Source organism: Echinops telfairi, unplaced genomic scaffold, assembly GCF_000313985.2.
Source record: "Echinops telfairi isolate 266 unplaced genomic scaffold, ASM31398v2 ScPeMD7_7423;HRSCAF=8461, whole genome shotgun sequence".
In the NCBI taxonomy this organism is placed as follows: domain Eukaryota; kingdom Metazoa; phylum Chordata; class Mammalia; order Afrosoricida; family Tenrecidae; genus Echinops; species Echinops telfairi.
Window position 1 is genome coordinate 4,927,729 of NW_022111323.1, and position 8,497 is coordinate 4,936,225.

The window sequence follows — 8,497 nt, forward strand, 5'->3', positions numbered from 1 at the left end:
AAGTATAGGGGAAGGACACAACCATGACACATACCTTTCTTAGCTGTAAACCGTGTGGTATTCCCTTATTCTGCTTGCACAACTGCCTCTTGATCCATGTACAAGTTCCACGTAAGCACATTGAAGTGTTCTGGAAGTCTTATTTTCAAGGTGATTCATAGTTTGTTATGATCCACACAGTACAATATTTTGGCATAGTCAATAAACCACAAGTTAACATTTTTCTGGTATTTTCTGCTTAGCTATGGCTAGAGTTATAAACATAGGTGTGCACTTATATAAATATATTAATTCATAAAAATAGAGGTATTGGCCAATGTACATATATTTATATGGTAATACACTGAGGATGTGGACAGACTTTGGGCCCCTGCTCAAGCCCTCCCTCAATGCAAAACACTTTGTTCTAACAACCTGGCATTCTGTGATGCTTACTTTCCCAACAGGATCGCTGAAGACAAAATGGGTGTATAAGCAAATGTGGTGAAGAAAGCTGATGGTGCCTGGCTATCATAAGACACAGTGTCTGGGGTCTTAAAGGCTTGAAGTTAAACAAGCAACTAGCTAGCTGAATAGCAACAAGCCCACATGGAAGAATCACACCAGTGTGATCATGAGGCATCAACAGGTAACAGGCACCAGAAGACCCAAAACAAAACAAGAAATTGTTAATAATAAGGGGGTTCAGAGCAGAGACCCAAAAGCCATCTGTAGACAGTAGGACAAACCCTCACAGAAGGGTCACAAGGAAGGTATGAGTCAACCAAGGCGCATGTAGTACCGATGAAACATACAATATTCCTCTAGTCCTTTGAGGCTTCCTCAACTCCGATTATCATGAACCAAGTCTTGCCTTTCAGTTCTGGCTAGACTGGAACATGTACACTGGTACAGATAAGAGCACACAACATGTGGAATCCAGTTCAGATAAGCCCCGCAGGAACAGAAATGGGAATAGTGATACCAGGAAGGTAGAAGGAAGGTGAGGGGAGGAGGAGGGAAGGGGGGACTGATCACAATGATAGACGCATAACCTTCCCCCCACCCTTAGGGTGATGGATAACAGAAACGTGGGTGAAGGGAGACAGCAGTCAGTATAAGATATGAAAACAATAATAATTTATCATTTATCAAGGGGTCATGAGGGGGGGGGGGAGGAGGGAGGAAAAAAGAGGAACTGATACCAAGGGCTCAAATAGAAAGTAAATATTTAGAAAATGATGGTGGCAACATATGTACAAATATACTTGCTTGATAAAATTGATGTATGGAATGTTATGAGTTGTAAGATCCCCCCATAAAATATATATATTTACTTGCAGAAAATTTTAGAAAACTTTACTTGCATGTGATGTCAGTGATATTAGTCTATAGTTTGAGCATTCTGATAGGTCATCTTTCTTGGAATATGTACAGATATGGATCTCTTCCAATCAGTCGACCAAGTCTTCTAAATTTTCTGGCATAGAGAAGTAAGTGCTTCCAGTGTTTCATCAACTTGTTGAAACAGTTCAATTGGTATTCCATTAGTTCATTGGCCCTTGTTTATGGCTAATGCTTTCAGTACAACTTGAATTTCTTCCTTCAGCCTCATTGGTCATATGCTACCTAGCTCCTAAAATGATGGAATGTTGACTAATTATTTTTTCTACTGAAACTCTGTGTATTATTTCCATCTTCTTTCTATGCTTTCTATATCATTCAATATTTTGCCCATAAAATTTTTCAATATTGCAACTAGAGCTTTAATTATTTCTACAGTTCTTTCTGTTTAAGGCAGTGGTTCTCAACCTCCCTAATGCTGTGACCCTTTAATACAGTTCCTCAGGTTGTGGTGACCCAACCATAAAATTATTTCTGTTGCTACTTCATAACTGTAATTTTGCTACTGTTAGGAATCGTAATGTAAATAACTGATATGCAGGATGTATTTTCATTCTTACAAATTGAACATAATTAAAGCATAGTGATTAATTACAAAACAATATGTAATTGTATATTATGAAATATTTATTTCTAATTACAAATAAATGAAATTTTGTCTTGAAGCATGGTGTAGCATGGATAACAGTCTTCATGCCAGGTGTATCTGCATGTGGGCGGACCCACCTGGAGACGGATAGAGGAGTGGTGTCTTGGTGCCTAAGACCATTGGAAATATGTTTTCAGATGATCTTAGGTGACTCCTGTGAAAGGGTTGTTCAACTCCCAAAGGGTTCGTGACCCACAGTTTTAGAACCACTGGTTTAAGGTATGCTGAGCATGTTCTTCCTTTTTGTTTTTTAACTCCAGGTCTTTGCACATTTCATTATAATATTTGACATTTTTTTCTTGAACTCCCTTTGAAATTTTCTATCCAGCTCTTTGATTCCATCATTTCTTCCATTTGTTTTAGCTACTTTACAATTAAGAGCACATTTCAGAGTTTCTTCTGCCATCTATGCTAATTTTTTCTTTCTTCTCTTTTTAAGTACTTCTTGCTCTCTTCATCAGTCTTCTGTCATTAGTGTTCAATGGATCAAATCTGTTCTTGAGCTGTTCTGAAATTCAGGTGGGATAGACTCAAGGTCATTGTTTGACACTCATTGACTTGTTTTAATTTTCTTCACTTTGGTGATAATTGAAGGAAGGCTTATTAACAATCTGCAATATACAGATGACATAACCTTTTTTGATGAAACTGAGGAGGACTTTAAGCACTTGCTGATGAAGAACGAATATTGCAAAGTTTAGTATGGGTTGCAACTCAATGTAAAGAAAACTAAAATTCTCACAACTGGACTAGTAGGTAACATCATGTTAAACATAGAAAAGACAGAAGTTGTCAGCAATTTTTGTCTTGCTTGGATTCAGTCAGTACTTGTGGAAGTAGCCGTCAAGAAATCGAATTGCATTGGGAAAATCTGTGGCACAAGACCCTTTTAACGTGTTGAAAAGCAAGGATGTTTTTTGAGGACTAAGGTGTGACTGATCCAACCCATGATATTTTCAATTGCATCATATGCATGGACATTGAATAAAGAAAACTGAAGAAGAATCCTAGTATTTGAATTAGGTGCTGGTGAAGAATATTGAAAGTATAATGGCCTGACAAAAGGACACACAATTCTGTCTTGGAAGAAGTACAAACAGAATGTTCCTTAGAGGCAAGGATGTCCAGACTTCATCTTATATACTTTGGACATGTTGTCAGGAGAGTTCAGTCCCTGGAGAAGGCCATCATCCTTGGTAAAGTTGCAGGCCCGTAAAAAAGAGGGAGACCTTCAACACAGTGGGTCCAAACATAAGATCAATTGTCTTAGGATAATTTATTAAGGAAACTATTCTTTCCCTCAAAGGAGCCCTGGTTTCACAGTGGGTACAGCATTGGCCTACTAAATGCAAGGTCAAAAGTTTGAAACCACCAGCCATTCTATATACTAAAAACAGTCATAGAATCCACAAGGATAGGGTTACTCTGTCCTGTAAGATTGTTATGAGTCAGAATTAACTCTATGGTAGTAAAAGGAACGTTCTTTTTCCAATATGTAAACTCAGCATATTTGTCAAAAATAATTGACTATAAATGTGTTGATTTATGTCTATATTCTCAATTCTATTTATTGGCAATATATTTATTATTATACCAGTTTCAGGCTCCTTTGACTACTGTAGCTTTACAATATGTTTGATGTTGGAAGATGTGAGTCTTCCTACTTTGCTCTTCTTTTTCAAAATTGCTTTGGCTATTTTGGGCCCCTTTGGGGATTGGTTTTTCCAATTCTGCAACAAAGGCTATTGAATTTTGATAAGAAGCCCCATTGAGTCTGCATATTTGGGTGGGTAATATTGATATCTTATTAATATTGAGTTTTCCAGGACATGAACACAGAATATCTTAGGGTTAGAGTTCTTTTCAAAACTACAGCTTCATGAGAATCTCTCACTCCCATTTATGTGGTGGTAAGAATGAAAAACAGAAAATAGCTCCTCCACCTTGGGAAAATCGAAAATGTTCGACGTGGTCAAGACAAGGTCTGGAAAATTATTGAGAGATCAACAGGAATATTGAGGAGGTGCAGTTGAAAGCTATGAAATTGTGGCTTAGGTCATCTTCAAGGTAGGTTGACTGAGAAAACGCAACTTTATCTTTCCAGGCTAAAGTTTATCTAATTTATTGAGGTTTCTTTCTAAAAAATGTCGATAACCTTTTATAAATTTCCAGTATTTCTAATTGATTTTCTTTTCATATGTGTTTTCATGCTTTTGTGCAATCATATCTTTTTCTTTTAAGAAATACCTCCCTTCATGTATCTCTGTGAACATCCTAGATGTTCTTATTTTCAAAATCTGTCAGCCTTTTCCCCAAAACTTCATCTGGAGTAAATTTGTGTAAAGATTGTAGATTTTGTTCGCTCTCTTGGAGCATTAGATTTATTTATGTTTTGGAATTTTGGTTTGCAGCTTCATTTGCAGAGGAAGGGTTGGCATTGTTTTGTTTGTGCTTATATTTTATTGTCTGTATCTTTCCCTCAGTGTTTACTCCTCCCTGTCTAGTGGTTTTGTGGTTGCCTCCACTGGCCTCCCAGGCAGCAATAGCACAGAGTCAGTTCCCATAATGTCATCTCTTGGCTCTTGCCTTGTGAGATACCCGGAGTCTTTTCCTGCTTTCCTTGTCGAGTCTTCATGTCTCAGTTATCTTCTCTCAGTACTCAAGGCCCAGGCTGCCTTGTCAATAGAACCTCCAGTAGAAGCTGGAAGATGTATTTTTCAGCTCTTACTAAAAGACTTTTTTTCTCCTCCCCTCCCTCATCAGTCTCTGGCTTCAAGTAGTATTAGCCTGGTTATGGACACCTGCCCCATAATAACTAAAACCAAACCTACTGCCATTGAGTTGATTCTGAATTATAGTGACCCTATATAGGGTTCATAAGGCTATAAAATCTTTATGGGAGCAGAAAGTCTCATATTTCTCTGGAGTAGCACCTGGTGGGTTTTGAACCATCAACCTTATGGTTAACAGTCCACTGCATATCCAACAGCACTACCTGTTAGACTCTTAGTACTCACAGGAGTTGCTGTTTGGATACTACCACTTGTGTTCTACACCAGAGACTGTCAGGGCTGGGTAAAGCTTTTTTTCCTGCTTTCTGTTTCTGTGCATGCTGTGCGTACAATTTTTTTAGTCTGTCTTTGGAGCATTCTCGTTATCATTTAGCAGTTGTATATCATTCTTTATTTGATACAGAGTGGCTGTTACCATTTTAACTGGAAATGTCCTTAAATCTATTCTCTATACTACATGCACCATAATCAGAAATTATTCAAAGCATCCCCTACTGTTGGATATATCAGTTGGCTTCTATTTTTGGCAAATACAAAAAGGAAGTAATAAATTAAAAAATTCCATTGCCATCAAGTCCATTTTGACTCACTGTAACCCTATATACAAGGTTTTCTAGGCCTTGAAAATCTTTACTAGAGGAAACAGCTTCATCTTTCTTCTGTAGAGCAGCTAGTGGGTTTGAAACTCATAAGGAGGTAATAAACATCTTTTTTTTTAGCTCATACAATTCAATGGTTTAAATATTTTAAAAAGAGTTGTGCATTCATCACGACAATCAATTTTAAAACAATTTATTCACTCTTGTATCCATTCTTATTAGTTCCTTATTTTTCCCAAACCTCCCCTTTTCAGAACCTTAAGAAACTATTAATCTATTTGCTGTTCCTATAAGTTTACTTATCCTGTGTTTCATATAAAACCATTTAATAAAAAAGAAAAAGAAAAAAATAACTCCATAAACAACAACAGAATAAGGCACAGAAAAACCTAAATCCTAAAGATAGAGTAAAGTAATAAAAACTGCAGCAAGGAGACGGGAGAAGACCAGAGAATAAGCACAGGAAGAGACCCTCAGAAACGACGAGATGTTCCATTAGAAGGGATATACTGCCCTTCATGGCAGCGAAAAAAAATCAACATCAATGCAAAATAGACCCAACTTTCTTAAAGTGGGAGAGCAGCAAAGCCCCCTGATAGACTCCCTTTTACCATTGAATAAGGGTACAAGCCACTTTGATGGGCTACACTGTTGCCCAGCACAGCCATTTTTTCTTGAGGCAATCTAGCTAGCCAAGCCTCTTACTTCACTGATTTTAGCAGATAGCGTAGGCAGCTTGGAGAAAATATTCTCAGTACCCAAGATACACGTTCACCATCTATTTTCCCCTTCCTCTTTTTTTGTGTTTGTTCTCCAGTGCCCTCCTGATTCACGTGCCTCTCCACCCCCATGTGGCACATAATTCACTGTCATTAGTCAAGGCTATGTATTTCTGAGATTGTAACTGTTTATGGGAGTAGAAAGCCCAGTCTTTCTCTCACGGAGCAGCTGGTGGTTTCAAACTACAAATCAGGTGGGTCACAGTCCAATGCATAACCACTACACCACCAGGGTTCCTTACCTAGAGCAAAGGAAAGTGAAAAAATATCAAAGATTTAAGGAAATCTACACATAATAGTACTACCAAAAGAGCAGGAATCCCTAGCTACAAGGTGATTTTGTTTGGTTCTATTATGACACTACCAGCATATATTTTGTTACCTCAAATATTAGACTTGTTTCCAGGTATATTTGACTTGCTGATTCCAAAAATGGCACTAATTTTTCCCTGTCAGCTCTAGTTTTTGAGGTACAGAACATATGCCACATACCACTTGTCCATCTGTTTGCCTATAAAAATCAGGAAATTTTAATGTAGTAGCAGCTAGCCTGAGATAGAGGAAGAGGACTCTAGCTTTATTTAAAGTAATTTGCATTGTATAAATATTTAGGTTAAGCTTCACATGATGCCCATCGATCCAAAGATGTATTTGAACAGTGCAAATTACATGAACTTGGAATTTCCCCCAATTATACCATCACCTTTATTAGGGACTGAATAGCAGGCAGTTCCAATGTGTTATCTTAAAAGGAGGGCAGGAATAAGAGTTACTGTGCAATAAATAAGGACCCCTGATGGCATAGTGGGTTATGTGTTTGCCTGCTAACCACAAGTTCAGCTATTTGATCCTACCAGCCACTCTGAAAGAGAAAAATGAAACTTTCTACTTGCCTCAGAAATCCACAGGAGAAGTTTCACTGTCCTATAGGGTTGCTATGAGTTGTAGTCAACTAACTAGTGAGTTTGGCACAATAAATAGATATTCAAATATTCTGAAAACCCAAATATGTCTGTCAGAGTTCAAACTCCCTAATTAAAATTAAAAAGGTCCCAACCTTGTTATAAGATGGCACAACTTCTCCAACAGTGCACAGAAACTCTTAAAAGTTAGAAGTTTTCTTATAAAGAAGCTTGGAGTCAACTCAATCTCTTAAACATTTCAAATGAATAGTCCTTTGACTTCTATATATTAAAATGTGTTCTGAAATGTTCACTGCATAAATTGAAGAAGAAAAATTTAGATCTTCAAAGTATTTATGAAAATTGCTTTGAAGTCTTTCTTACATTTTTGACACTTTAAATTTCTCTCACACCTTACATATATGTGTTTCTTCAATTTGATTTTTTTATTTTCCATTATTGTCAAGCTGTGTCCTGGCTTTGTAGTATTACACAACCTCCCATACAAAAAGAAAAACCCAATGCCATCTGATCAATTCTAACTCATAGGGACCCTGTAAAGCAGAGAATAACTGCCCCTTTGGGTTTCCAAACATTTAAATATATTAAAAACTACAGAGTTACTGGTGGGCTTAAATCACTGACCTTATGATTGGCAGCTCAATCTGCAACCAACTAGCCACCATGGGTTCATATACAGCTTCTTCTAGAAGTCCTTTAATGCCTAATTCTTTTCAAATAGTTCTTACTTTTGGGGAAGTCTTATCCTGTTGTGTTAGTCGGGGTTCTCAAGAGAAAAGAAACCAGGACACTTATGATTTTAGATAGATTGACTTATACAGTGAGAAGGAATATAACAGCTAATTTGTCCACACAGCAGTACAGAGGGTTCAGTTCAACTTACTTCTGTGGAGCAGTTAATATGCTGGAAGTCCTTCAACTCATGTGGGCTGCCCGGTAAAGGTCAAGGAAGCAGACAGCAGTGTCCTTTGGGGCAAGTCAAGCAGAGTCTGCCCACAGGCAGCAGGGTGGATCACCAACAGTCAGCTGCTCGGGAGCTTAGCAAGCAGGCTGAATAGGATATCGAATACAAGAAATACAAGGCAACAGAAACCACCAGCCTCAAGCTCAAGTGATTTACACACCAGTAGCATGATGAAGCAGGTCTCAAAGGAGCCTCAAGCTCTAGCAACATGATCCTTGGATTGGCCTGTCCCACAGGTAGTGTATCTCATAGGTTGAGACAGAGAACTAGCTACAGCAGCAGGACAAACACTCCAGCACGCTCTGATCACCAGAGAGTATGAGAAAAGGGGGTGGGTTCTACAGAGATATTTATCTTTTTTGCCCTCCAAACTGTGGCCTGATTAATCCCACATGTTCCTATTGGCCA